The sequence below is a fragment of the Dermacentor andersoni genome, chromosome 5, assembly GCF_023375885.2.
Source record: "Dermacentor andersoni chromosome 5, qqDerAnde1_hic_scaffold, whole genome shotgun sequence".
NCBI classification, from domain to species: Eukaryota; Metazoa; Arthropoda; class Arachnida; order Ixodida; family Ixodidae; genus Dermacentor; species Dermacentor andersoni.
This window is the reverse complement of record NC_092818.1, coordinates 40,506,548-40,522,424: the sequence shown is the minus strand read 5'-3', so window position 1 is coordinate 40,522,424 and position 15,877 is coordinate 40,506,548.

The window sequence follows — 15,877 nt, the reverse complement described above, 5'->3', positions numbered from 1 at the left end:
TTGCGTGTAGCACGATAGAATGAGAGAAACTCTTCACTTGTGTGTGGCAGGATAGAATGAGGGAAACTCCATAGTTGTGCGGGGCACGAAAGAATAAGGGAAAGTCTATACTTGTGCCTGGCACGAAAGAATGAGAGAAACTCTATAGTTGCCTATAGCACGATATAATGAGAAAAAACTCTATAGTGACACGTGTACTTATCTTTATCGGACGACCACGTTTTGCCGCCCAACAAATGTTATCACACAGCGCGGGACGCACCTGCATGTATCGGAAGTTTCTGGAAAGTTATCGATGCTTCTATCCGCTGTCTGTTGTCGCCAAACCTCATGTTATCTGATTTCATTGCGTAACTCGAATGGTGTAGAACTTTGTGGAATGCACGCGGGTCCTAACGATTAGTCTGGAACATTCGACGACTGCTGTATAAAAGCCGACGCGCTTGACCCGTTGATCAGATTTCCGATATTCGCCGACCGTGTTCGCCGCTATCGTTGTGCTATCAGTTAACCCTGTGTTTGTGGGCACAGGTTCGCCCAATAAAAGCTAGTTTTGTATTCCACCGCATTGCTTCTTTCTTCACCGTCACTACCACGTGACATCTGTTGAAGGCGCTTTTTGTTCATGTACGGGACGCCGCCGACAAGCCGTGATCCCAGCCCAGACCGCAAAGGGAACACTAACGCAATCCCGGACCATCGAGCAAGCCACCGTCTTCAACAGCTGCCCCCGGAGCAAGGACTTCTACCTGAGAAGACCAAGATTGTGGCCAAGGCAACCCCCATGGCAGCCCCAGCGTCCCCCATCATGCTGCAGCAGCCCAGGGAACCACCGACTTTCCGCGGTTCCACATTTGAGGACCCGGAAAGCTCGCTGGAAACGTATGAGAGGGTCGCTACCTTTAACAGCTAGGCAAGCGACGACAAGCTACGACATGTCTTTTTCGCATTGGAGGGCGCCGCCAGGACGTCGTTCGAAAATCGAGAAGCCACCTTGACGACGTGGGACCTCTCCCGAAGCGGCGTCCTGCAAACATTTCAAAGCGTCGTGCGAAAAGTGCGAGTCCAAGCTCTACTGGAGACCAGAGCGCAGCTACAGAATGAGATGATCGTGATTTTCACTGAGGAAATGAGCCGTCTGTTCCGCCATGCCGACCCAGAAATGTCCGAGGAGAAGAAAGTACGTCTACTGATGCGTGGTGTAAAGGAGGAACTGTTCGCCGGTATGGTAAGAAGCCCACCGAAGACCGTCGACGAGTTTATTCGGGAGGCGACGAGCATCGAGAAGACACTGGAATTGCGGAACCGCCAATTCGGCCGACGCACCAAGCCAACAAGCTACTCCGCAGTTCAATCACTGGCCACGGACAATCTGTGCGAGACCACCAGGGCCAGTGGGCGTGAAGAACTACGCAAGGTCTTGCCTTCTTCGCAGCCTGAAGTGGCCTCGATCGCCGACATCGTGAAAGAAGAGGTGCACCGATCTCGTTAGGAGTTCCTGAGGTGCAGCCACAATTACCGCAGCCCCAGCCAGAAGCGATGACTTGCGCCGCCGTCGCACGCCATCAAGGTCCCCCTCCGCGATTGCGCCAGGTCCCTGTAACGCCGCCATTCCGTCGTGCGCCGCCGCCAGCACGCGCACGCGTCACCCAGCGCAGCTACCGGAGGAAGACAGACGTTTGGCGCGCTGCTGACCACCACCCGCTCTGCTACCACTGCGGGGAAGCCGGCGATGTCTACCGCCGATTCCCGTACCGGGAGATGGGACTGCGAGGTTTCGCCGTCAAGGCGCCGCGGCCACAGATTGGCGAACGACCTCGCGATATCGCCGACTACCTCGCCGCCACTCAGTGGAGCCCTCGACGAGCATCCCGTTCGCCGTCACCAGGCAACTACCTGTCGCCGCAGCACCGACCATACACTGGCCCAGCCCGGGGCCGGTCCGTCAGCCCATATCCGGAAAACTAAAAGCAGCAACCGATGGAGGTGTGGTTGCTGTTCGTCGAACTGACGACGATCCTCCGCCGACGACGAATACGACGAAGCAACCATCTCGACGACCTAATGACGACACGCCGCCGTCCCGACGAAGTCAGGAAGCCAAGACTACACGGACGAAAGACAACTTGACGACGCGACGTTCAAGCTTCAGTTCAACACGACGCAGCCATGATCCGACGCCAAGACCGAACTGCAACGCCAGACAAAGAATCACCGACCTCGACGTGCTGCTCGACGACCACGCAGTCACTGCCTTAGTCGACACAGGGGCCGACTACTCGGTAATGAGTGGACACATCGCCGCCCATTTGAAGAAAGTTAAGACCGCATGGGAAGGCCCTCATATTCGGACCGCTGGAGGACACCTCATCACGCCGACTGGAATCTGCACGGCAAGAATAACCATCCATGACCGGACTTACCCTGCCACCTTCGTTATCCTCCAACAGTGTTCACGAGACGTTTTTCTCGGCATGGACTTCCTGAACCAACACGGCGCAATCATCGACCTGAAATCACAGTCAATAACGATGTCGGAAGATAAAGCGATATCACCGGAGAGTCTTCGTAGTCACCACACCTTCAGTGTGCTTGAAGATCACGTGAGCATCCCGCCTCGCTCCAGCAATGTTATTTTGGTCGGCACCGAAACACCCGCTCACGTAGAAGGCGTCATCAAAGGCGACCAACGTTTACTACTCGACCGTGAAATTTGCGTCGCAAGAGGAATCGCTCGACTGCATGGAGGAAACACGAAAGTGCTGCTGGCAAACTTCAGCCAGGAGTTCAAGCACATCAACAACGGCACGATGATCGCATTCATCGAGGAAGTACAGGAAACCAGCGATGCGTTTGTCCTCTCGGATTCTGTCGTATCTACCCTGACGACCATAGTTCCCGAGCCAGATTTCGACATAAATCCAAGTCTCCCCGTGATTAAGCAGCAACAGCTCAGAAGTCTGCTTCGATGATACAAAGACTGCTTTTCGACGTCGTCGAGGATTCGACAAACACCATTCGCAAAGCATCGCATAATAACCGAAGAGTGCGCTCGACCACTACGCCAGAGCCCTTACAGAGTTTCGGCGCGAGAACGCGAAGCTATAAGACAACAAGTCGACGAAATGCTGCGAGACGACATCATCCAGCCGTCGAAAAGCCCGTGGGTGTCTCCAGTCGTTTTAGTGAAGAAAAAGGACGGAACCCTACGTTTCTACGTCGATTATCGTCGACTGAACAAAATCACGAAGAAAGACGTATACCCCCTCCCACGGATAGACGACGCATTGAATCGGCTCTGTAATGCTAAATACTTCTCATCGAGGGACCTCAAGTCTCGCTACTGGCAAATAGAAGTCGACGAAAAGGATCGCGAAAAGACCGCCTTCATCACGCCAGACTGCCTCTATGAGTTCAAGGTTATGCCATTTGGACTGTGCTCGGTGCCTGCAACGTTCCAGCGCGTGATGGACACGGTTTTAGCACGATTGAAGTGGCAGACCAGTCTTGTTTACTTGGATAACGTCGTCATCTTCGCCGGAAATTTGGACGATCACCTTAAGCGGCTTGCGACAGTATTAGAGGCCATCAAGTCATCAGGGCTCACTCTGAAACCGGAAGACTGTCGCTTCGCTTACGATGAGCTTCTATTCCTAGGCCACGTCATCAGCAAATCTGGAGTATGCCTAGACCCACAGAAGACAGCTGCCATCGCAAAGTTCCCGCAGCCAATCGACAAGAAGGCAGTGCGCAGATTCCTTGGCATGTGCGCCTACTGTAGGCGCTTTGTCAAGCACTTTTCACGCATCGCGGAGCCGCTAACACATATAAGGAAATGTGATGTCCAGTTCAAGGGGGAAACGCCGCAGGCCGACGCATTTCAACAACTCAAACGACGCATGCAGTCGCCGCCAGTACTTTCACACTTCGACGAGGACGCCGATACTGAAATCCACACTGAGGCCAGTAGCCTAGGCCGCGGTGCCGTCCAAGTCCAGAAGAAAGATGGACTTGAACGTCTAATATCTTATGCTAGGCGGTCGCTGTCAAAAGCGGAAGGCAATTATTCTATGACTGAAAAAGAATGCCTCGCCATCGTTTGGGCTACAGCAAAATTCCGCCCTTACCTCTATGGCAGCCCATTCAAAGTCGTCAGCGAACATCACGCGTTGTGTTGGCTAGCTAACTTAAAGAAGCCTTCAGGACGGCTGGCCCAGTGGAGCCTCAGACTACAAGAATATGACGTCACGGTAATATACAAGTCCGGAAGAAAACACTCCGTCACCGACTGCTTATCACGCGCCCCAATCGATCCCCCGCCGCAAGATGACGAGGATGACGACGCCTTCCTTAGGATAATAAGCGCGGAAGACTTCACTAAACAGCAACGAGCAGATCCGGAGCTAAAAGGCCTCGTCGAGTATTTGGAAGGGAACACCGACGTTGTCCCTAGGGCATTTAGGTGCGGGTTCTCTTCGTTCACGCTACAAAACAACCTGCTCGTGAAGAAGAACTTCTCACCAGTCCGCACCAGCTACCTCCCTGCTTTGCCGTGAGCGCTGCGTCCAGAAATACTGCACGCCCTGCACCACGATCCAACCGCTGGGCACCTCGGATTCTCCAGGACGCTGTCGAGGACAGAGGAAGTGTATTACTGGCCGCGTCTGACCGCCGACGTCGCCCGTTACGTCAAGACATGCCGAGACTGTCAACGACGCAAGACACCACCGACAAGGCCAGCAGGATTACTACAGCCGATCGAACCTCCTCGTCGACCATTCCAGCAGATCGGGATGGATTTGTTGGGGCCGTTTCCGATGTCAACATCCGGGAATAAGTGGATCGGTGTGGCGATGGACTATCTCACCCGCTTTGCTGAAAGCAAAGCTCTACCAAAAGGCAGTGCAGCCGAGGTGGCGAAATTTTTCTTCGAGAACATCCTGCTGCGACATGGTGCCCGAGAAGTCCTCATCACCGACAGAGGAACGGCTTTTACAGAAGAGCTCACCCAAGCCATTCTGAAATACAGCCAGACAAGCCACAGGAGGACAACTGCCTACCAAACGCAGATGAATGGTCTCACGGAGCGCCTGACAAAGACCCTCGAAAACATGCTAGCAATGTACGTCGGCGTCGAACACAAGGCCTGGTATGCCGTCCTGCCGTACGTAACATTCGCTTACATCACGGCGGTGCAAGAAACAAAAAAAGATCACGCCATTTAAGCTGGTCTACGGCAGGAACCCGACGACGACGCTCGACGCCATGCTGCCGCACGTCACTGACGAGGGCAATCTTGACGTCGCTATCTATCTCCAGCGCGCCGAAGAAGCCCACCAGCTCACCCGCCTGCGGATCAAGAACCAGCAGAGGACCGTGAGCCGACACTACTACCACGGACGACGCTTGGTCGAGTACCAGCACGGCGACCGTGTTTGGGTATGGACCCGGATACGCCGACGAGGACTCAGTGAGAAACTACTCCGACGCTATTTCGGACCCTACAAGCTCATCCGACGTATTGGCGCTTTGGATTATGAGGTCGTGCAAGACTGCATTTCGCATTCACAGCGGCACCGCGCACGATCTGTAGTGGTACACGTGGTGCGCCTTAAACCCTTTTACGGACGCTGACAAACTTCCTTATTTTTGTTGTTTCTTTGCAAAGAGAGCTTTTGTTTATTACTTTCGTTTGTTTGCAGCATCGGGTCGATGCTTCTTAAGAGGGGGGTAATGACACATGTACTTATCTTTATCGGGCGACCACGTTTCGCCACCCAACAAATGTTATCGCACAACGCGGGACGCACCTGCATGTATCGGAAGCTTCTGGAAAGTTATCGATGCCTCTATCCGCTGTCTGTTGTCGCCAAACCTTATGTTATCTGATTTCATCGCGTAACTCAAATGGTGTAGAACTTTGTGGAAGGCACGCGGGTCCCAACGATTAGTCTGGAACATTCGACGACTGCTGTATAAAAGCCGACGCGCTTGACCCGCTGATCAGATTTCCGACGATCGCCGGCCGCTTTCGCCGCTATGGTTGTGCTATAAGTGTAGCCAGTTTTTGTGGGCACAGGTTCACCCAATAAAAGCTAGTTTTGTATTTCACCGCATTGCTTCTTTTTTCACCGTCACTACCACGTGACAATAGTCGTGCGTCGCACGAAAGAATGAGAGAAACTATAGTTGCGTGTAGCACGAAAGTATGAGAGAAACCCTATAGTTGTGGGTGCAACGAAAAAAGGAGAGATACGCTAGAGTTCTGTGTACAAAGAAAAAATGAGAGAAAGTCTATAATTGGGCGTCGCACGAGAGAATGAGAGAAACTACATAGTTGTGCGTGGCACGAAAGAATGAGAAAAACTCTATAGTTGCGTGTACCACGATAGAATGAGAGAAACTCTGTAGTTATCAGTGGCACTAATATATGAGAGAAACTCTATTGTTGTGGTCGGCACCAAAAAATGAGAGAAACTCTGTAGTTGTGCGTGGCACGAAGGAATGAGACACACTCTGTAGTTTTGCGTGGCACGATAGAACGTGAGAAACTCTATAGTTGTGCGTGGCACGATAGAATGACAGAAACTCTATATTTGCGGGAGTAACGATAGAATGAGAGGAACTCTATAGTAGTGCGTGGTACGATCGAATAAGAGAAACTGTATAGTTCGTGGCACGAAAAAATGAGAGAAACTCTGTACTTCTGCGCAGCACGAAAGAATGAGAGAAACACTATAACTGTTCGTGGCAAGAAAGAATGAGAGAAACTCTCACGTTGTGCATGGCACAAAAGCAGGAGGAAAATTCTAGAGTTGTGTGTAGAACGAAAGAGCGAGAGAAAGTCTATAGTTGTGCTTGGCACGAAAGATTGAGAGAAACACTATAGTTGCGTGTAGCGCGATAGAATGAGAGAAACTCGACAGTTGCGTGTGGCACGAATAAGTGAGAGAAACTCTATAGTTGCGCATAGCACGATTTAGTGAGAGAAACAATATATTTGGGCGTGGCACGAAAGAATGAGAGAAACTCAATAGTTGCGTGTAGCACGATAGAATGAGAGAAACTCTATAGTTGTGCCTGGAACGATAGAATGGGGAAACCCAATATTTCTGCGGCATACGAAAGAGAAAAAGAAACTCTACAGTTGTTCGTTGCAAGAAAGAGTGAGAGAAACTCTTTAGTTGCCTGTAGCACGATAAAATGAGAGTAACTCTATGCTTGCGCGCGGCACGATAGAATGGGGTAAACTCCATAGTTGTGCGTGGTGCGAAAGAATGACAGAAACTCGATGGTTGCATGCAGCACGATAGAATGAGAGAAACTCTATAGTTGTGCGTGGAACGGAAGAATGAGAGAAACTCTATAGTTGTGCGTGGCACTAAAGAATAAGAGAAAATCTATAGTTTTGCGTGGCACAAAAGAATGAGGAAAACTCTACTTGTGCGTAGAACCATATAATGGGGGAAACTCCATAGTTGTGCGTGACACGAAAGAATGAGAGAAACTCTATAGGTAAGTGTGACACGAAAGAATGAGAAAAGCTCTATAGTTGCGTATAGCATGCTATAATGAGATAAACTGTATAGGTGTGCTTCGCTCGAAAGTATGAGAGAAACTCTATAGTAGCGTATAGCACGATATAATGAGAGAAACTCTATAGTTGTGCAGGACACGAAAGAATAAGAATAAACTGTATAGCTGTGCGTGGCACGAATGAATGAGAGAAACTGTATAGTTGTGCTTGGCACGAAAGAATGAGAGAAAATCTACTGTTGCGTGTAGCACGATAAAATGAGAGAAACTCTTTACTTGTGTGTGGCATGATAGAATGAGGCATGCTCCATAGTTGTGCGTGGCACAAAAGAATAAGAGAAAGTCTATACTTGTGCGTAACACAAAAGACGGAGAGAAACTCTATAGTTGCCTATAGCACGATATAATGAGAAACTCTATAGTCTGTGGCACGAAAGAATGAGAGAAACTCTAGAGTTGTGTGCAGCAAGAAAGTATGAGAGAAAGTCCATAATTGAGCGTCGCACGAGAGAATGAGTGAAACTCAATAGTTGTGCGTGGCACGATAGAACGAGAGAAACTCTATAGTTGGGCGTGTTACGATAGAATGACAGAAACTCTATATTTGTGCGTGTAACGATAGAATAAGAGGAACTCTATAGTAGTGCGTGGTACGATAGAATAAGAGAAACTGTATAGTTCGTGGCACGAAAAAATGAGAGAAACTCTATAGTTGTGCGTAGCACGAAAAAATGAGAGAAATACGATAATTCTTCGTGGAAAAAAAGAATGAGCGAAACTCTATCGTTGTGCGTGGCACAAAAGAAGGAGGGAAGCTCTAGTGTTGTGTGTAGCACGAAAGAGCAAGAGAAAGTCTACAGTGGTGCTGGGCTCGACAGAACGAGAGAAACTCTATATTTGCGTGTAGCCCGATAGAATGAGAAAAACTCTATACTTGAGTATAGCAAGAAAGAATAAGAGAAAGTGTACAGTTCTGCGCGGCAAGAAAGAACGAGAGAAACTCAATAGTTGCCTATAGCACGATATAAGGAGAGAAACTCTTTAGTTGTGCGTGGAACGATATAATAGGGCAAAATACATAGTTGTGCGTGACACGAAAGAATGAGAGAAACTCTATAGCTGCGTATAGCACGATATAATGAGATAAACTGTAGAGTTGTGCTTGGCTCGAAAGAATGCGAGAAACTGTATAGTTGTGCGTCGCACAAATGAATGAGAGAAACTCTATAGTTGTGCTTGGCATGAAAGAATGAGAGAAACTCTACAGTTGCGTGTAGCACGATAGTATGAGAGAAACTCTTTACTTGTGCTGGCCACGAAAGAATGACCGAAACTCTATAGTTGCGCGTGGCACGAAGGAATGAGAGACACTTCATAGTCGTGCGTGGCACGATAGAATGAGAGAAACTATATTTGTGCCTGTCACGATAGAATGAGATGAACTCTTTAGTTGTGCACGGTATGATAGAATAAGAGAATCTGTATAGATCGTGGCATGAAAAAATGAGAGAAACTCTATAGTTGTGTGTAGCACGAAAGAATGAGAGAAAGACTAGAATTGTCCGTGGCAAGAAAGAATGTCAGAAAGTCTGTCGTTGTGCGAGGCGCGAAAGAAGGAGGGAAACTATGGTTGTGTGTTGTAAGAAAGAGTGAGAGAAAATCTATAGTTGTGTTGGCCCGAAAGAATGAGTGAAACTCTATAGTTGCGTATAGCACGCTATAATGAGAGTAACTCTATAGTTGCGCATGGCACGAACGAATAAGAAGAAACTCTATACTTAACGTGGCACGAAAGAATGAGAGAAGCTGCATAGTTGTGCGTGGCGCGAAAGAATGAGTGAAACTCTATAGTTGCGTGTAGCAAGATAAAATGTGAGAAACTCTATAGGTATGAGTGGCTCAAAAGTATGAGAAAAACTCAATAGTTGCGTGTAGCACGATTTAATGAGAGAAACTCTATAGTTGTGCGTGGAACGAAAGAATGAGATAAACATTATAGTTGCGCGTCGCGCGGTAGTATGAGAGAAGCTCTATAGTTGTGCGTGGAACGAAAGAAGAGAGAAACTCTAGAGTTGTGTAGCAAGAAAGAATGAGAGAAAGTCTATAATTGCGAGTCGCACGAGAGAATGAGAGAAACTCCATAGTTGTGCGTGGCACGAAATAATTAGAGAAACTATAGTTGCGTGTACCACTATAGAATAAGAGAAACTCTATAGTTATCAGTTGCACTAAAATTTGAGAGGAACTCCATAGTTGTGGTTGGTACGAAAAAATGACAGAAACTCTATAGTTGTGCGTGGCACGAAGGAAAGAGACAACTCTATAGTTGTGCGTGGCACGATCAAACGTGAGAAACTGTATAGTTCTGCGTGTTACGATAGAATGACACAAACTCTATATTTGTGCGTGTAACGATACACTCTTACTGTGGATCCCCATAAAATGCACTTAGTAGCTGGAACTTTTTTGCAAAAATTTCCGTTGATATATTTGGAACCACGCTCCACATACTTTAAAAAGTAGATGGAACAGTGCACCACTTATTTTTACTTATTAATTATGTGGATCATCGTTCCACATAAAGAGTATATGGAACCCTGTTCCGAATAAAAGGGTTTTTTCAGTTACTGGAACGTTGATCCACATAAAATAGCCATGGCTATGTCCGGTGCACCGTTCCAGGTATTTTCAGACCTGCTTTTATATAAAACGGTGTTCTAATAGACAGGAAACTGCCTATGGGTTCCCACTTCTGCAATATTTCTGCTTTCCTTTGTTAGTACAAACTGAGGTCACCACCGACATTATTTTGACAGCACAGCCTTGGCATGTGGCCTGCGGCGATACCAACTATAGGAAAGTAGAAATTTTAGCAGCAGTGTTGACCCTGGCAGTTCCCAACAGTTGCCTATTAGAGCACAGTTCTATATAAAAGTAGGTTTGAGGTACCTGGAATGGCACAGTCGAAACTTTGGCTTCACCTGCCGGATCCTGCTTTGGCCTTTAGCTGCATGTAAAAAAAGCAAGGTATCTAAATTAAAACACCTATGAAACAAATTATTACACTGCTTTTCCAAATGACTAAACTTTATTGAGTGGCGGTATTGCATACGCTTATGATATGCCCATTTCTAATTTCATAGGAAATGGCTAATCAACAAGGAACAAATACCCAAAAGGAAAGGAGACTAGGCACTAAGTGGCATTGACACGTATGGCCCTATGGTAAAAAGTGGGCAATAAAAATGGCCCAAGACATAAGTGCACCACACGCAAACAAACTTGCACATCGGCTGTGGAAGGAACATTAAACAGAGACTATAAAATATTCTGCCTTATCTCACGAAATGACGTAACTCAAATGCGCAAATATCTGCCTGCCATTTACCGACTTTACGCACCCCCGTTCCAAAGGAATTCAGTACTCTAATATTATACGAAAAAAGCATAAAACAATAGGCTTGTACAGTTAGATTATCACAAGACCAATGAAGAATGTAGTGGATGAGTTATTAAATCGAAAAGACAGTGCAAGCGAAAATAAACAATGGAATGTTTGCACACAAAAAAACTTGTCAGAAACACGTGCCATGTATCACAAAAGAAAATATGAACACTACAAACAATACAGTTGGCTGACCACAGATGTACCTATAATACAAAGCTAATTGTGACCAAAACACTTTTTAAGTACCCTGAAAAAGCCTTCCACTTGAGGCAGATTTCTTGCCCCAGTATTATGTAGCTCGGGATAACTCGTTCCAAATATTACCATAAAAGTTAGTGTACATGTCTATAAAGTTTTATGCACAAAATAGCTGGAAGCATGTTACACATTTTAAAGGTTCAACAAGACAACAGCGAAATACAATGGTAAGACATTCTGGAAAACAAGTGAGAAAATTTTAAATAACTAAACAACTCAGCCTTGGGAAAATGCAAGTGAAATATCTTAAAGAAACAAAAAACAAGCCAGCCTTGAAACATACAGCCGGCGCTTTGCCCTGGTGACAAACATCGTAAAAGAAGGCACAACTTCACAGTTTTGCAGCTGACATGTCGTTTCTACCTACCAAATATTTAGCACGTAAATATTAGGTCTGACTGCTTCAGGTTTTTCCACACAGACTACCTTAAACGGCGTCAAGCCACTGTCAAAAGGCTCACCTTTCACAACAACTGTCTGCACAAGTCCCAAAAACTGTCCAAAAAGCTTATGGGTACGACAAGCTTAAAATAAAATATATAGTCAACAGGAGGCTGACTGCTTCTCAGGTGATGATGCAGGTGGTAAAGCCAGGATGTTTTCCTTGCAGGCAATTTTGAAGTTGCCATTCTCTTGCAACATGCATGGGCCTGGTGGAGACCTATTGCCAAGCTCTTGTGCCTTTAAAGAAAAAAGAAGCAACAAATTTTAACCACACGATGGCTTTAAATTGTGGTGCTCGGGATAATACCGTTTTTATAAAACTAATAAGTTATTCTTCTTTCAACCCTGAAAAAGGTGCCAGTGTGCACAAAAATTCTATGAGCATGCATCATCGATGATTGCTTCGTGTGAATGGAATCGCTGCTTCATTTCTTGAAAAAGCTTTACGCTTTTCCAGTTGAATGACCTGAAGATCAATTGGCTTTTCCAGCCATGAGGGGTTTTAGTCAGCAGTCAAACAATATACTAATCTATGCGCATTTCATACTTCATACACCGTCCCACTACAAATAAATGTCCTCTTTACTCCACTATGTGCTTTCTAGTGCTGTTATGATGCCTAACATAACAATGGCAAGAACCTGTTCATAGAGTTTTGTTTCTTTTCCTCGTGCTGTGAAGACAATACCTTCAGCTGCAAGTTCACTGTTAAAAGAAAGTCCTGCAGCGATTCTGTTTGACTCAGTGGTGTCAGGATCGTTTCACTGGCCTACTCCAAGAAAATTGAGTTTCTTTGTGAACGCTTGGAAGGTGGGAAATTTGCAAACATGATATAGAAGATCGTCAGTTTTGCGCAGGCCGCTTGCTTCATTCCTAATGGGTTAGCCATCTGCACATCATAAAATTAAGTACAAAATTTATTTTTAATTGAAAAAATTTACAGCATTTTCGTTTTACTTAATTCCAAGTACTTATATTTTCAGTTTTTACAAAAATTTCAAAGCAGATTACAGTTGTCAGTTTGCTTCGTAATAGGGCTGGAGGATTTGTAAGCTGGCTGCTGAGAATGCAGTAAATGATATACCTAGGAAACCTCGCTAAACCATGCGTCACAAGAATGCAAGACTGTGCACAAAGCACTAATAAGCATAACCAATTATAACACTGTAGAACACCTAAAGAAGAATGAGGTAAGGGTGCCTGTTTAGGGGTGCGAGAGTGCTATTTTTTCATCTTGTGCTTAACAACGGCGCAAGAAAATGGGGATGAAAGGGATAGCGTACGGCACGTGGGTCTTAGAATTTGCAACTGCCGTGCTACCAAAATCTAGTTGGAAGTTCGGTACCATATTGTTGTACGTGGACCCTTTTGAGTCCCGTTTTTTTGCGTCGTTAACTACAAGCATCATGCACGAACTTGCCCACATCAACCTTTTGTGACTTTTCCATCCTAGAAATGGCTTAAGACGTACACAATGACAAAGGTTTACTGTATTTTTAACTTCAATACCAGGCCAAATAACAATATTCACTCGACAAAGCATTGAATTTTGCCGTAATTATAGTAGCGTGCTCCTCAACGTCAGGCGCTCTGTTATCAGCAACAATGAGTCGCTAAGACATTCGCTGAAAACGCTTATAGGGGTTTTATTTTTTGGGATAATGCCGTTAGCAGAGTAGTAAATCAGAGGATCAAATATGACGTGTGCACGACTCCACCTTTTTCACTTTTGCAGCATCAGCTTCAATGCACGCTTAAAAATTTTTAGTATGGCCGCACTGAGCCTATCTTGTAGAAGAATATGCTAAACAAATAATCATAAAGCCTTCTACAAACGACCCAAAAGAGTCATGCTAATAAGAGACAGCATACCTTCGTGTTCCTCGCGGTACAACGCATATGACGCTGTAACTGATGGTGCACAAAAAAACAAGAAATATGGTTGTAGTTACAATTAGGTAATCTATCTTACTTTAGAAATATGTACTGGTTCTATTGTACTTCAGCACACAGAAAAACTAAAAGCAAAGAGCAAGACTGAAAATGAAGGAATGATATCCCACATGTTCTGGATACGAGCAAAACGTCTTGAATTTCCATCTCCCGCATTCCTTGTCTTCTCTCCTGATGTTCTAGATATGTTGCTCCTTTCCATCGGTGGCGGTTTCAAGGCTTTTTTTTTTTCGTTTGCAATACTCAACTGACCCATTTGCGACTCCACAGACCAAAGTCGCTTAGAAGGTTTGCTCTTCATTCAGGACAGGTGGTTCAAACCAACTAAAAAATTGGAGAGGAGCCTTCTTACGAAACAAAAAAATACATCCGCTGCGGAAGCCCTGGTAAGGTTTCACTGCTAAACACTTAGAGACATACTAATATATGGACATATTTTAGGTTCACCTGTAAATGATCCATGCGCGACTGGTGAATGTCCTCATAATATGCACCACCCAAGCGGCACTCGTTCGTGGCTCATAAGCTCCACAGTGACCCGGAACTCGTCGCAGTCGCACTTGTCACGACCCCTCGGTACGCCCGAGATGTATTCGGCCACAGTGGATGACACAGCCATGACGGGAAGGGTTCGTGTAGAGACTGGAAATAATGTTTTCATTTTTATTTTGCATACAAATACAGGAATATTTGTCAGAATCTATCCAAGTGGACACAGCCATATTCAGTTTCTGCACAGGTTATTGTGGAACAGAGAACGTAGCTATGCTTGCAGTATAATAAGTTTGAGGACGCGCAGAAATGGCATAATTTTTTGGCACATCATCACGTAAGAACTTAATCAGCACGTACGCGTTGCAGGCAATTGTTCTATCGTGCTACCAGAACTGACGTCCACGGCATAGAAGTGGCGGCACAATTTCTGATTACCAGACCAGGCATGTGTTCGTCCCTTTCTTCCCTCGACGAATGAAATATTTTTGTTACTAATAAAAGGTGCCGCAAAATGGCCATATTATAAAGCGACAGCAGCGTGAGCTCAACACACTGCTAAGACAATCACTGTCTCTTACATTTCTCTACGTCAGGGAGCAAGCTAAGTGTAGCGTGGACATCTGAAAAGGTCGACGGCATTGGAAGAAACATGAAACAACTACCTAACGTACACAGCCAAACCTAGGCAGTGCGGCCGCCAATAACGAAACAACAGCGGGAATAACCCACAAGTTTTAAAAAATACGAAGAAGTCCAAGGACGCTAGCTCCTACAAATTTGCTTGGAAGTTGCTAAGCGTGTGAGAGCGAGATGGCGAGCGGCAAACACGTGGTCGCATGGTGCGAAGATTCACACCCACTGTCAGGTAAAGCGACCGTCAATATCCGACTAAGCAACATACTGTAAGGGGGGATACAGATAACTGGGAAACTAACACGCGAACCAGCAACGTGGATGGAGTCTTGAACGTCGAGCGGATTCCGACGCACGAGCACGCAAATTGATGCGAATTGCCGCTTACCAATTACGTTACGACATACCAAAGGGAAGTTGCACGCTACTAATAAAAATTTCCGCGCACAATTTAAGACAGCATGAATGACGAAGTACGAATAAATAATTCGATGTGCCTAATCGCCCTTTGTCTCGCGATCTGCAATTAGGCGGAAAAACTGCCGTCATTCCGTCATCTAGATATCTCTATTACGAGCGCTGGAAACAAATCCGCCGCAATGGTACTCAAATTAGGCTATCGGACTATATAAGCAGTAAAGCCTTCGTAGAGCGAGTTCAGCAGGCGTGCCTGAATTCAACTGAATACCTAGGGCAGCGTAGCGGTACCCTACCCGACCAAGTGGTATTCTTGGTTTCACTGAGAAATAATCGTAACGAGCACATAAATATGCAGCACTGACCTTTTTTTTTGCGCCTCCTGGCAACTTCACCACTCCGCTTCGTCCAGCATTGAATACAGTGATACAGCCACAGGATCAGAAAAATGTCGCAGTCGTACGTCCACACAAAGTAACGGTTTCCGCCAAACTGGCCAAAACCACACCACCTCCAGTTCTAGTAGCTCAAATCAGGCGCGGCACGCGCCACTGTACTGCGCCTGCCACTGGTGGCGTTGGTGAAGTGAACGTTTACAACTAGCGGAGGAAATGCTGAGAGATGGGGGCGCTGCGATTGTTACAAGCGTTTGCGCATTCCCGTTTTCGCACTTAAGTGTTGTAGCAGTTGCTG